Here is a 14,064-nt window from a genome sequence, read left to right on the forward strand (position 1 = left end):
AGACGAATTTGGTTTTGAAGGGAAAATAAATTTGGAGAGTGAGTGTAGAGAGTTACTTTAAATCTTAACAATTAATTTTTATTAATTTGATTATTTTTGCAAATATTTTTCTATATAAAAAATTAATTAAAACTGTTAGATTAATAAAAATTAATGGTTTAGATTTGGAGTAACTCTTCTACACTTACTCTGAGAATACTAATATCACTCCTCCTATATATATATATATATATATATATATATATATATATATATATATATATATATATATATATATATATATATATATATATATATATATATATATATATATATATATATATATATATATATATATATATATGATGTATTAAGTAGGAGAACTTTTTAAATAAGAGGATTAGCCATTAGATTTGGTATTTGGTTTTCATGAATATTTATTGTCATTGCTTGAATGTCACTTCTTCAAGATCATTTATTATAGAGTTGTGCTATACTTACACCAAATTTCTACACCTATCCAATTTACACCATAGAAATAGAATGAATTCAGCTTTGCACAAATTTTAATGTAGGAGAAAAAAATATTAAAAAAATGAAAAGTATTGATTTATGGTATAATATAAGGTGTAAGTGTAAGTTTGGGTGTAAAACTAGCATTTCTCTTTATCATATTCAATGGTCAAGATTTAATTCTCTTATCTCTTATTTAAAAAACATTCTACTTGATATATATATATATATATATATATATATATATATATATATATATATATATATATATATATATATATATATATATATATATATATATATATGGAACAAAGTGAACTTGAGTGTAGATATTTATTTGTTTAATGAATTTAATTGAAATGCATTGATAGTGTAAAAAGATTTTACATCGTCAGTTAATAATAGATGTTAGATGTTATGGTAGGTGATGGCGATTAATTGACAGTGTAAAACTTTCTTCACTGACCGTGCATAGTAATTAATCGCTTATTTAATGAATTTTTTTTATTATTTTAATAATACCTATAATAAAAAAAATATTTTTTCTTCCAAATTTTCTAAATGAAAGGAAAGAGTTACGCTCCCCATATTTATATTTTTCTTTAAAAAAAAACTAAAACTTGTTACTACGAGTCGAAGAGTAAAGTTATTAAATTATTTGTAAATTGATTATTTACTAGTATTTTGACCCGTGCGATGCACGGAAAATAATTGATCTTAATATAAAATTATAATAATTTTAATAATAATTAATTATATGTTTAAATAATTTTTCATATAATATAATCATTAATTAAAAAATTAAATTTATTTATAATCATAAAATATCTAGAAGTCTATACATAAATTAGTCAAATTAATTATGACATAATTTTTAAGAGAATCTTACATTAATCTTGAAAATGATGATAATAATAATAATAATTCATACTTAAAAGTAAATATAAAAGAGGAAAAATTAGCAATATGTATAAAAAATAGTGTAAAAATAGCTAATAGTGGGACAATCGAAGGTTATTACACAAAAAAATTAGTGTTAAATTTTGTTAAAATATGTTAATTAAAAATGAATTAACAAAAATAATATTGAAAATTATTACAAAAATATTTTTATTTTTGATGTCAAATTTAATAAATTTTGTTTTACTATAATAGAGAAAAAAACATGACAACAACAAACACAAATATTCATAAATGTTATTTTTTATTAATGAAATTTGTCAAAATGTAATTTTATTTTTGTTCATGTCCATTTAAACATCGTGTGTTTTGTAGTTTAATCATTTATATAGAAAAATATGTATGAAAAAAATGTTTATTGCATTGAAGAGTACCTGTGAATTTGATATTTTTCTATTTATTGCTTTCTATAATATAAAATAGTAGAGAAATTAGGAGATGAGGTAGTATAATACCTAGAGAAATATATAACAAACGGAGGTTTGACATAATTCTTTGTCAACAATAAGTAAAAGTAAAAAAAGTGTAATTTTAATTTGTGATAGTAGGACTATATATACATGTAGTTTGTGGACGTAGATATGGTGATCAAATAATGTAGTGTTGATAATTAAACATTCTTTTAATTTTAAACTTTTCACTAAGGAATGTATGTGGTAGTTAAAATTGTAATTGGTTGAACTTAATTTCGATGTGAACGCTATATTTCTACTTTTTAAATCTTAGAATAAATATATCTAAGATAAATTTTGAAATTTGTATCAAACATAAAAATATTGGATTCTCATAGGCATATTTTAAAAAATATAATTTTAAACCCTAAAATAAATATACCTTAGATAATAAAAAGAAATTGAGAATGATATAAAAAGAAAAATTTTATAATTTTTTTTGGGTATTATATATATATATATATATATATATATATATATATATATATATATATATATATATATATATATATATATATATATATATATATATATATATATATATATATATATATATATATATATATATATATATATATATATATATATATTATGAGAGATTATGATACTAATGTTTATACCTATAAATAAAAATATCAATAAATATTAAATCATTTAAACCAAGAGAGATTCAATCATCCGTATTTTAATTAAAAAATTGTGTAAAAGTGCGATATCTATTATGTTTAAAATCGAAATGTTATAATATTGGATAGTACAAAGAAATTAAGAATGATAAATGAAAAATAAATATATAAGTTTTCTACCAAGTTGAATTCCATTTTAGTTGGAGCTAGCACAATATCCAAAGAAATCATATGTAATAATCTTCTTCAATCATCACTAAGAGGAAACGACGACGACATCTTACTATTACCCCTCTTTCTCTTGTTCTTTAAATCTAAAACTCAATAACACAAACAAAAAGTAGAACGGTTAAAAAACAAATCAATCGATAAATCCATCCAACCAAAATTTCTAAATATTGATATCACAATTAAATTATATTTGAAACAGAGTGAACTTGAGTGTAGATATTTATTTGTTTAATGAATTTAATTGAAATTCTCAGTTAATAATAAACGTTAGATGTTATGATAGGTGATGACGATTAATTAACCGTGTAAAATTTTCTTCAGTAGTGACATTACATAGTAATTAATCGTTTATTTAATTATTTAATTATTTATTATTTTAATAATATCTATAATAAAAAATATTTTTTCCTCCAAATTTTCTAAATGAAAGGAAAGAGTTACTCTCCCCATATTTTTATTTTTCTTCAAAATAAACTAAAACTTGTTACTACGAGTAGAAGAGTAGAGTTATTAAATTATTTGTAAATTAATTATTTGAGTTACTACTTCCGTTTTATATTATAAATTGTTTTAGACTTTTTATACAAATTAAGAAATAATAATTATTATATAAAAATAAGAAATCATGAAGTTTTTTATAAAATTATCTTTCATTAATAACATGTGAAAGATAAATTTACATAATTGAAAGGAGAGAAGATAATAAATATTTAAGAATATAGTAAAAATTATTATTATTTATTTATTAAAATTGTAAAACGATTTATATTTAAATATAATTTTTTTCACAAAACGAATTATAATAAAAAAACAGAGTAGTTATTAGTTATAAAATTAATTACAACCATTAAAGTAAATTTTATATTTTTAATCTATATAATGATTACTATATTTTATATATTTTCTTTCTAAAAGTGCAAATAGACTATAACGTGGTGGTTAGAACTTAAAAGCACGAAAATGAGGAGGAGAGGAAGTGATGCATGATGGAATCTACTTAAAAATGATAGAAAATTTGCTTGACTTTAACCAAATTAAGAAAATTTACTTATATTATTGTGAATTTCAAGTTTAAATTAAGAATATAGTTAGTGTGATGTGTGCTACGGAGGTTTTTTTTCTCTCATTTAATGTGTAAAAATGTAGATGGTTAAATTCAAGTTATATTTTACTTTTATTAAACAAGATTAAGCAATACTACAATGAAATATATTTTAGTTTTTTCTTTTAGACTTACAATGAAATAATCAGTGCGTGTGTGTGATCTAGCGGTGAAACACTTGGGTCCTGAGAGTGTGCTCGATTTACAAAACATTGATTTATACATTTTGTTTAAAAAGTTAACAAATATCTTAAATTATTTTGATATTTTTAAATATTTAACACATTAACACAATTGTTTGATAACTCTCTTAGATGATTAATGGATATTACACATAAAATTAGCACATAAATACAATAATAAAATATTTAATCTTACAGGTCACTATCAACGCAATGCATATTTTATTTTAATCAACAATGACTTTTATTTGAAAAGCAGAAACTTAATTTTCAAATATCAAAGTTTTCCTTCTTTTTTTTTCTCTCCATCTCATTGGCCCATTTTTTTCTTTTCATTTTATATTATTTAATACAATTGAAGTTTGTGATAATTGTCCATTTTACAATTAAATATCTCAATTTAAACTTATATGTGTTTTTTAATATATTTTATACTATATCAAAATTTTTGTTTTTATTGTATTATTACATGATTATTATTTGAAGAATCTCAAATATTATATTTTTTAAGTTATTTACACAATATCATAAATAAATTATTCGTGCGGGAGCACAAATTTCTTACTGGTTAATAATAAAAAAGAAAAAGTAATAAATATGTAAATTGGCTCACACGATTAATCTATACACTTTTGGAGAGTTTTTATATTTTTCTTTTATATGTAAGAAAGGGTGCTTTTTAAGGCATAGAAGAGAGTTTTTTTTTTCTTTTCAAAAAGACAATAAATGAGAGTTTATATATATATATATATATATATATATATATATATATATATATATATATATATATATATATATATATATATATATATATATATATATATATATATATATATATATATATATATATATATATTAAAAAATGAATATATCATTTTCTTTATAGTATTTCAAGCACTCTCAAATTGTCTTAGAGTTTCTACGCAGGAATAACCAAGATAATTCAGCTTTCTCGAGTTTCACAAGACGGATGAAAATTCGAATGTAGCGAAGAGTGTTTGGAATTGATTATAGATAATTTTTGAATTTTGTGTTGTGATTTTCTGAATTCGGAATAAATTATTTCTAGGCCACGTTGGTATTGTTTCACAAGGTAGCGACCCTTGGTGAAACAATCTCTTTTACCAAAAGTCACAATGATTGACCTACAACAACACATTTCAAGAGTTGCATGGTTTCATTCTACAACACTTCGTGAAGTGTTGCCATTTTTCGAATTCACTTCTCTTGTCATTTTGGGATAACTATTGTAATAATTACAACAATCCCCCACTTGTTCTAATAATGACAAGACCAATTCCAAAAAATAGAAAGTAAAAGATTGTTTATACAGTTAGATATTTTTCGATTTGAAATTAACCTTAGTAAAGACAATGCAAAGCCTAATCGAAACGTTAGGTAGCTATGCTTTGGACTGTTATCTCATGTGATCAGACCGGCGTTACTATACACACACTCTTTAAAGGTTCTTTGCCTACTGTAGCAACCGGCCAAAAATACTCGAACGTTTGCACATTCGAAATACAGAGTCGCCACCAAATTTTGTTTATTCCAAAGGGAAAGGGAAAATAATGATAAAACCCACGAATAAAAAATAAGACGGGTTCGGGAGTCGGTTAAGCAAGGGGAAGGTATTAGCACCCCTTACCTCCATCGTACTCGATGGGACCCATTTAGTTAATCTTGTGATCGATTGCTAGCTAAATATCTACTTGCATTCTTTATTAAGTTAAGAGAAATAAAGAAAGAACAAAATATGCTTTTTTTTTATTATTGTGCTCGTCAAGACATTTGTATCTTGTACCTACGTATTCTCTCGTGCAATGGGAAAGTCTGAGCAATCATAGTTCGGGTCTACGAAATTAGGTTTTTTTATTTAGTGTGCTCGCCAAGACATTTGAGTCTTGTGCCTACATATCTTCAATGGAAGAATCAGAGCGATTGTAGTTCTAAAGAACTACGAATTTGTTGATGGATTTTGATGGGTCTAATCGCACTTGGGCGGGAAGACGGGTTTTTGAAAGTGGTTCACACTTGGGCGAGATTTGCACTTGGGCAAAGAAAGATGAGTTTGAATTGAAAGTGTTTTTATGAAAAAGTGGAATTCAAGCATTCAAACAATGGCTTAACGGTCATCGCCTAAAATACTTGAAAGAGCATTTGCTAAATTGAGCTTGATGAATTTTTTAATGGGATACAAGCATTCAAACAAAGGCTTAACGGCCATCGCCTAAATGCTTGAAAGAGCAACTTGTACAAGTACGTACAAACCCCTCTTGGACAATGAAAGAGATTGAAACGACTTGAATTTTGAGAAGTCTTTAACGGAATCTAAGCATTCAAACAAAAGCTTAACGGCCATCGCCTAAATGCTTTAGAGCAACTTGTACAAGTACGTACAAACTCCTCTTAATTCCTCCATTATAGACTACACTTGATTCGATTGTAAAAAAAAACAATTTTGATTAAAAAAAGGAACTTGGTATTGACCAAGATTAGTTATGAAAATATTCGCACTTGGGCGATGAAAGGAATGATTCAATGAGTTGAGATTGTTTTTAGAGTTTTTGTAGGAGTGAGATAAATCGAGTTTGAATGAGTCTTTAATGGAATCTAAGCATTCAAACAAAGGCTTAACGGTCATCGCCTAAATGCTTTAGAGAAACTTGCACAAGTACGTACAAACCCCTCTTGATTCACCCATTATAAACTACACTTGATTCGATTGTCAAAAGAACTGTGAAAAAAAAAGGTGAGTCAAATCAAATTTTAAAGAGTCTTTAAGGGAATCTAAGCATTCAAACAAAAGCTTAACGACCATCGCCTAAATGCTTTTCCATTATCGACAAACTTGATTTAATTATTTAAGGAATTTTTGGTGTTTTCTTATTAGAAAAAAAAAATTTACTTACATCGAAAATACTTTGAAGAAAACAAAATCTTATCTCTAACTAATTTTAAGTAAAACTAACTAATCTTTTTTGTTTTGTTTTACTTAGAAACTAATATAGTTATAATAATGTATAAAAAAACAAAATTAAATGCATAAAGCTAAAGAAAAAAAAAAAGAGATAACAATTAGAAATATACCTATTGCTTTCACGTTAGAAAGGAAGAACCGGGGAAGACGTCACAAACCATATACATACTTTTACAGAAAACCAAACTTTCTATGCTTTAATTTTCTTTAATGGGCCATGTCTAATCTTTCTCTCTACCTCCATTTTCGATTTCTCAAACTCTGAACTTACTTCTTTATTTTTTAAAGACAACAAACTTTCACATAAACTTAATAATTTTTTTAAATACAACAAACATCCACACAAACTTAATAAAACATGGTTCATGTAAACATACAAAAACTATCACACCACATCTATTAACATGAATCACACATTAAAATACAATACAAACTAAAAGGAATTAAATGACAAATAATGTACCGACAGTGTAATTGTTGTTGACCTTGAGAGCTTCAAATCTGAATCGTTATCAGCATGACTTTGAATCTTGAATCACCATGTAACAACCGCATGATTTCACAAGGAGGGTAAACACCACGACATTAGAACCAAAACTTAGCACCAACATAAACCTGAAAGAAAACAAAATAAACAACCCCGAAACAGAACTGATATCGAAACTGTAACGGAGAAGGTGTTGTTGGGCATTTGAGTGCATTTATTATAGCTGCAGGTCGGATGTTGAAGTAGTGGCGGCTGAACTTGATGAGAATATGGTTAAAAGGACAGCCAGAAAGATGGTTCTTAAACTAAAAAAATTAAAACACACTTTTTTTTTTGTCTATAAGCGAAGAATTCGGATAAAAGGTTTAACTTGAATAAAAGCGCAAACATGCGCAAAATGCTAGGATACAAATGACAGTTATTTTTGTTGACTTTTGTAAAAGTCAATTTTTTTAAAATATGCATAATGCATTAAACTAAAACACGACATGCTCATATGAATGACAGGATTAAATGTCGGATAAATAATTAAATGTCTGGGGAAAAATTGGGGTATGACACCTACATATCTCGCCTAGCACTATTTATGGCCATGTGCTTTTCCTGTTCTTCTTCAGCCTGAAAAGCGTTAGTGCATTTTTTATTGTTAGATTTTAATGCAATTGACTTACCTTTCTTCTGAGGTTCATTTGCATCTAGCTCTATTTCATGACTTCTTAAGGCACTAATCAGCTCTTCAAGAGATACTTCATTCAGATTCTTAGCAATCTTGAATGCAGTCACCATTGGGCCCCATCTTCTGGGCAAGCTTCTGATGATCTTCTTGACGTGATCTGCCTTGGTGTAGCCTTTATCTAGCACTCTTAATCCAGTAGTCAGAGTTTGAAATCTTGAGAACATTGCTTCAATGTTTTCGTATCCTCCATCTTGAAGGCTTCATACTTCTGGATTAAAGCTAAGGTCTTTGTCTCCTTAAATTGAGCATTACCCTCATGAGTCATCTTTAAGGATTCAAAGATATCATGAGCAGTTTCTCTGTTTGTTATCTTCTCATATTCAGCATGAGAGATAGCATTTAGCAATATTGTTCTAGACTTGTGATGATTCTTGAAGCCTTTCTTCTGAGCATCAATCATGGCTTGTCTTGACACCTTGAGCATTAACAGGATGTGTGTAACCATCCAGCACTAGATCCCATAAGTCACCATCTTGACAAAGAAAGTAACTTTCGAGTCTATCTTTCCAGTACTCAAAGTTTTCACCATCAAAAACTGGTGGTCTATTATAGCCATTAAAATTGTTGCTTTCATTACCATTGTTGTTTTGTTCAGGTGTAGGAGTAAATGTAGCTGTTTCAATCATATTGACTTTGTGTTTTTCTCCCTGAATCTTTTATCTAACACGGTTAAGTGCTTGCACCTAGAACCGGCGCTCTAATGCCAATTGAAGGATAGAAAAACACTTAGAAAGGGGGGTTTGAATAAGTGTGACTTTAAAAACTTGTAAGATAAAAACAATGAACACAATTATTTTTATCCTGGTTCGTTGTTAACGAAACTACTCCAGTCCACCCCCTTAGAGTGATTTACCTCAACTGAGGATTTAATCCACTAATCCAACTGATTACAATGGTTATCCACTTAGAAAACTTCTAAGTCTTCTAGAGTATACATATCACAACTTGATCACTCTAGAAAATCACCACTTAGAAAACTTCTAAGTCTTCTAGAGTCTACTGATCACAACTTGATCACTCTAGGAACCTTTTACAAACAATGTAAAATAATATTTACAAGAGTAAGATTGCTTCTTATAAAGCTATAATCACAACAGTGATATTTCTCTTAAGTTCTAAGCTTAAACACTCACTAAGATATTACAAGAGTTTGTGAGGTTGAAGATGAAGTTCGTGAGCTTTGATTTTGACAGCGTTTAGGTATTTTGCACAAGTGTTATCTATTGCTGCTTCTGATCAAAACTTCTATATATAGGCGTTTGAGAGAAGATGACCGTTGGGTTGCATTTAATGCTTTACGTGAATAGTACTGCTTTGCATTTAATGTTTCACACTTTTGTCAACTACCTCGAGCCATGCTTTTGCTGCTTTTACTGACTTTGCCTTTTGTAGCTTCTAACGTTCCTTTTGTCAGTCAGAGATTAGACTTAATAGCCTGTCATCTTGTACTTGCTTCTGGACTCATTTTTGTGAATAACAACGTTTGAATATCAGAGTCAGCAGCTTGGTGCAGAGCATCTTCTTGTCTTCTGACTTTGAAGAGCTTGAGCGTGATACCATAAGAACTTCAGTGCTTCTGCTTCTGACTTCATGTTCTTCTGATGCTTCATAGTTCATGTTCTGATTCTGCTTGACCATCTTCTGATGTCCTTCTAGAGCATGTTCTGATGTAGCCATCCAGAACCTTCTGAGTCAGTGCTTCTAAGCGCTGATTTGTGCATACTCTTTATGTATTTCCTGAAATGGAAAATGCAAAGGATTAGAGTACCACATTGTCTTATACAAAGTTCATATATAATGTTATCATCAAAACATAGAATATTGATCAGAACAAATCTTGTTCAAACACATCATTGTCTTTTCAAGCTTCTGACCTTTACATGGTCGCTCAAGGAATCATTACCAATTGAATTGGATTTCATACAACGCTTCTTAAATAAGTTGATGTTCTAAATACAAACTGTTTGATACCATGACAAGTAATTTCTTTCAAGTGAATAATTGTTTGAGTCTTCTTGTCTGCATCTTTTATTCTTTCCTTTAAGCATATTAAGAACAACAGTTCTTATTCAGAGTTGCTTCTTGTTTTAATCTTCTATTCTTCTTTTCAAGCAGATTAAGAACAACAGCTCTTATTCAGAGTTGCTTCTTGTTTTGGTCTTCTTTTCTTCTTTTCAGGCAGATTAAAAACAACAGTTCTTATTTAGTGTTGCTTCTTATTTTGATCTTCTATTCTTCTCTTCAAGCAGATTAAGAACAATAGTTCTTATTCAGCATTGCTTCTTGTTTTGATCTTCTATTCTTCTCTTCAAGCAGATTAAGAACAACAGTTCTTATTCAGTGTTGCTTCTTGTTTTGATCTTCTATTCTTCTCTTCAAGCAAATTAAGAACAACAATTCTTATTTAGTGTTGCTTCTTGTTTTGATCTTCTATTCTTCTCTTCAAGCAGGTTGATAACACGAATTTATATGATATATTTAGCTTAAAATCCATAGATATTATTAGCATTTTCATTTAATTATATTGTTTTATTATGATATTATGCGGGTATTTGCGATGTTTCAGGTATTGCGTTCGTATTAAGACTATTCGTGAAAAGAAGAATTGAAGCAAAAAGCATCCATATTTATAAAAGAGAGGTGCTAAACAAATAAAGGGGTGCAAAGAAAACCCAATTGTCCAAAGATGGAAGCCCAGCCCACAAAGGAGCTGGACATGACCACTTCAGCGCGTGGCCCACATTGAAGAAGAAGAATTTTCCACGTCCATGCCACGTCACGTAGAGGAGACGTCTGTCTCCAACCGTCCCTAAAAGTTCTCCACTTGAGACGCACGTCTCAAGTCTGTTGCCAAAGTCTCTTGAAAAAGTGGAGACGTGCGTCTCCCAATTCCAAGTCAAAAAGTTGCTATTTTCAAGGAACGAAATTGCAGACCCTCAGCTATAAAAGGAGGCTGATACTTCAGTCTTCGGGGTCCGAATTTTTGCTAACGAAGTGCTGCCAAATTTATTTTCCAAGCATTAATTTGTTTTCTGCATTTTATTTCACTGCTTCTTTTTCTCACAACAATTTCTACACCGGAGATTGTTGTGAACCTTTTGTAGATCTAACCTTACGTTAGATTTAGTTTTTATTTTCCTTGCCTTTAATTTTACACCCAATAATATTTGAAGAATGATCCAGCCAACCGGTGGCGGAGGTTCGAGTACTTCAAGATTCAGATTTATTTCATTTAGGTTTATTATTTACTGCCTTTATATTATTTATTTGCATGATATATTGTATGCCCTTTAATATGCCTTTTACTATAAACCGAACAAATTTATGCATGTTTAACTGTATCAATATGTCTGGCTAACTAATTAAGATATCGGTATGTAAAGTAAGTTAACCGTGGGATTTGAAATAAGTTGGCTTAATTATATTTTATTAACTATCACTTGTTTTTGGTTTTATGTCTAATTTAATTAATAGAGTCTTAAAATCAACAGAGCGAGAGTTTGAGGTTTTAAGGCCGACAAAGGTTAAAATCAATAGAGCGAGAGTTTGAGATCTTTAACTGGATAGTAGACATAAGGCATTAGCTTTAAGGATGGCGAAAGCGTATTAAAACTAATTAGAAATTATTTACTTTCAAAAAGTATTTTTAAACCCAACGCGGGATGGCGAAAGCGTACGTTAGGGAATACTAGCATGAGCCGAGTCAATAGAGCGAGAGTTTGAGACTAGGAGATTTAAGTAGATAACGACTCCAAAAAACGAGCATTTTATTAACTATGTTATTTTCAAAAAGCTTTTCTAAATCTAATGGGATGGCGAGAGCGTACATTACGAGTTAGGATGGTAGTCTAAATCAACAGAGCGAGAGTTTGAGAGGAGGACTTTTAAACAACAGAATTAATAAAGATTTTTAATTTAATAAAGAACCTGGCCAATGGAACTTCGGATCACCTAAGTTAGACGAACTACATACCGATATCCGCGCATTAATATTATATCTAGATCTAGTATTATTTTAGTTTCTCCTTATAACACAATTCAAATATCATTAGCCTTAGCTTTGCATAGTAACTTTATATAATGGTAGACCGATTTATAGTCCCTGTGGATTCGATATCTTTTAAAACTACACGACACGACTGTGCACTTGCAGTCTTCCGACTAATGGACACGTAAAGTCGCAATCAAGTTTTTGGCGCCGTTGCCGGGGACTATTTAAGTCGATGTCGTAACTCACTGTTACACTGTAGAGACTAGGGCAATCATTTCCTTTCTCTTTGAACGATTGTATGCCAAGTATTCGTTCACAAGGAGGGGAACTAATACAACGAATTAACGAGATCGAACATTTTGTTAACGTAAGACGTCGAGCCTGTCACCTTCCCGAAGTAGCACCATTTCCAATTTCTCAGGAATTGATCTTTATTGATCAAATCAATCAAATTACCCTGAAGTTAGAGATGGATGCTCTTCGACCTCTTAGAGACTATGCCGCTCCTTCACGAGCTGAAACCTTCATTGGTATAAGCTGTCCAACAAAACCAATTCTCTGGAAGCCCTGCAGACGATCCTAATCTCCATTTATCTGTGTTCGTGCAATATGCCGACACTGTCAAAGTTAACAACGTTAGTTCCGAAGCTATTCGATTATGCCTCTTCCTTCTCCTTGAGAGATAGAGCTAGAGCGTGGCTTCAATCGCTGCCTTCTAATTCCATAACTACCTGGGACAAATTGAAGAGAGTATTCTTAGCTAGATATTTCCCGCCTAGAAAAACTGCTATTCTAAGAGGTCAAATCAACGGATTTACCCAAAAAGATAACGAATCACTCTTCGAAGCTTGGGAACGATATAAGGACATGTTAAGACTATGCCCTCATCATGGACTCGAACCATTGATGATCATCCATACTTTATATGGTGGTCTACTTTATAACACTAAAATGACTATAGATGCCGCTGCTGGCAGAGCTCTAATGGACAAACCCCATGATGAAGCATACAACCTCATAGAAAACATGGCACAAAACCATTATCAATGTGGAGGAGAACGAGCTGCTCTAGAGAAAACCCAAACCAAAGGAGGAATGTACGAATTAAGTGGTATAGACCGCTGTAATACGGTGAACTGACTTTATTATTTCGCAAACAATGTTGCGGTGAGCAAGAGTCGCCACCGACTTTTATTTTGTCCAATTTTAAAGGTAAAAAGAACAGGAAAAGACCTTTTTTAGAAGAAACGGGCTCGGGGGGTAAGTTATGAAAAGGGAAGGTGTAAGCACCCTTTTCATCCACAGTTCTCTGTGGGCTCTTAGTTTGCTTAGCTCATGTTTGTTTATTGTTGGTTTGGAAAATAGATTTTTGAAGAGAAAAAGACTTTAGCTTAAAAGCGTAGCCTTTGTTTTTGAAAGAGATGTGAAAAAAAACAATTTCTTTGTTTTGAGTAAGCAAACTAGGAGCACTACCCTATACTTTGTCTTTTCTATGCTTTTTAAATTTCCTAGGACTAACCATACCATTTATGGGTAGGTAGTTCCTTTTTATTGGACGTGCGGGACATCGAAGGGTCATCTATGGTCGTTGAAGGCAACACTGTAGAGGTACCTTTAGCAAATTCGAAGGGACAAATCATCTCTTTTTCGTAGGCAGCAATCGAGGGACAAGATCATGTACTCATATGCAACATCGTGGGTCATTGAGGGACCATGATCTTTGATGATTTTTAGAATCGAGGGACATTTGCTTTTGGTACCTCTATTATTCGAGGGACACGACCTTTATTCGTAAGGCAACCGAGAGGGGCGTACCCTAGAGGTG

General features: G+C 30.2%; 1 non-coding gene across 1 annotated transcript; it reads right to left on the reverse strand.

Moving 5' to 3' along the window:
* Window positions 1-13,028: 13,028 nt before the first annotated feature.
* LOC131593732 (small nucleolar RNA R71) lies at window positions 13,029-13,135 on the reverse strand. Its single transcript, XR_009281114.1, has one exon. It is a non-coding gene; the product is annotated as a small nucleolar RNA R71 (small nucleolar RNA).
* Between the last annotated feature and the right edge of the window lie 929 nt (window positions 13,136-14,064).

The sequence above is a fragment of the Vicia villosa genome, linkage group LG3 (assembly GCF_029867415.1).
Source record: "Vicia villosa cultivar HV-30 ecotype Madison, WI linkage group LG3, Vvil1.0, whole genome shotgun sequence".
NCBI lineage: Eukaryota > Viridiplantae > Streptophyta > Magnoliopsida > Fabales > Fabaceae > Vicia > Vicia villosa.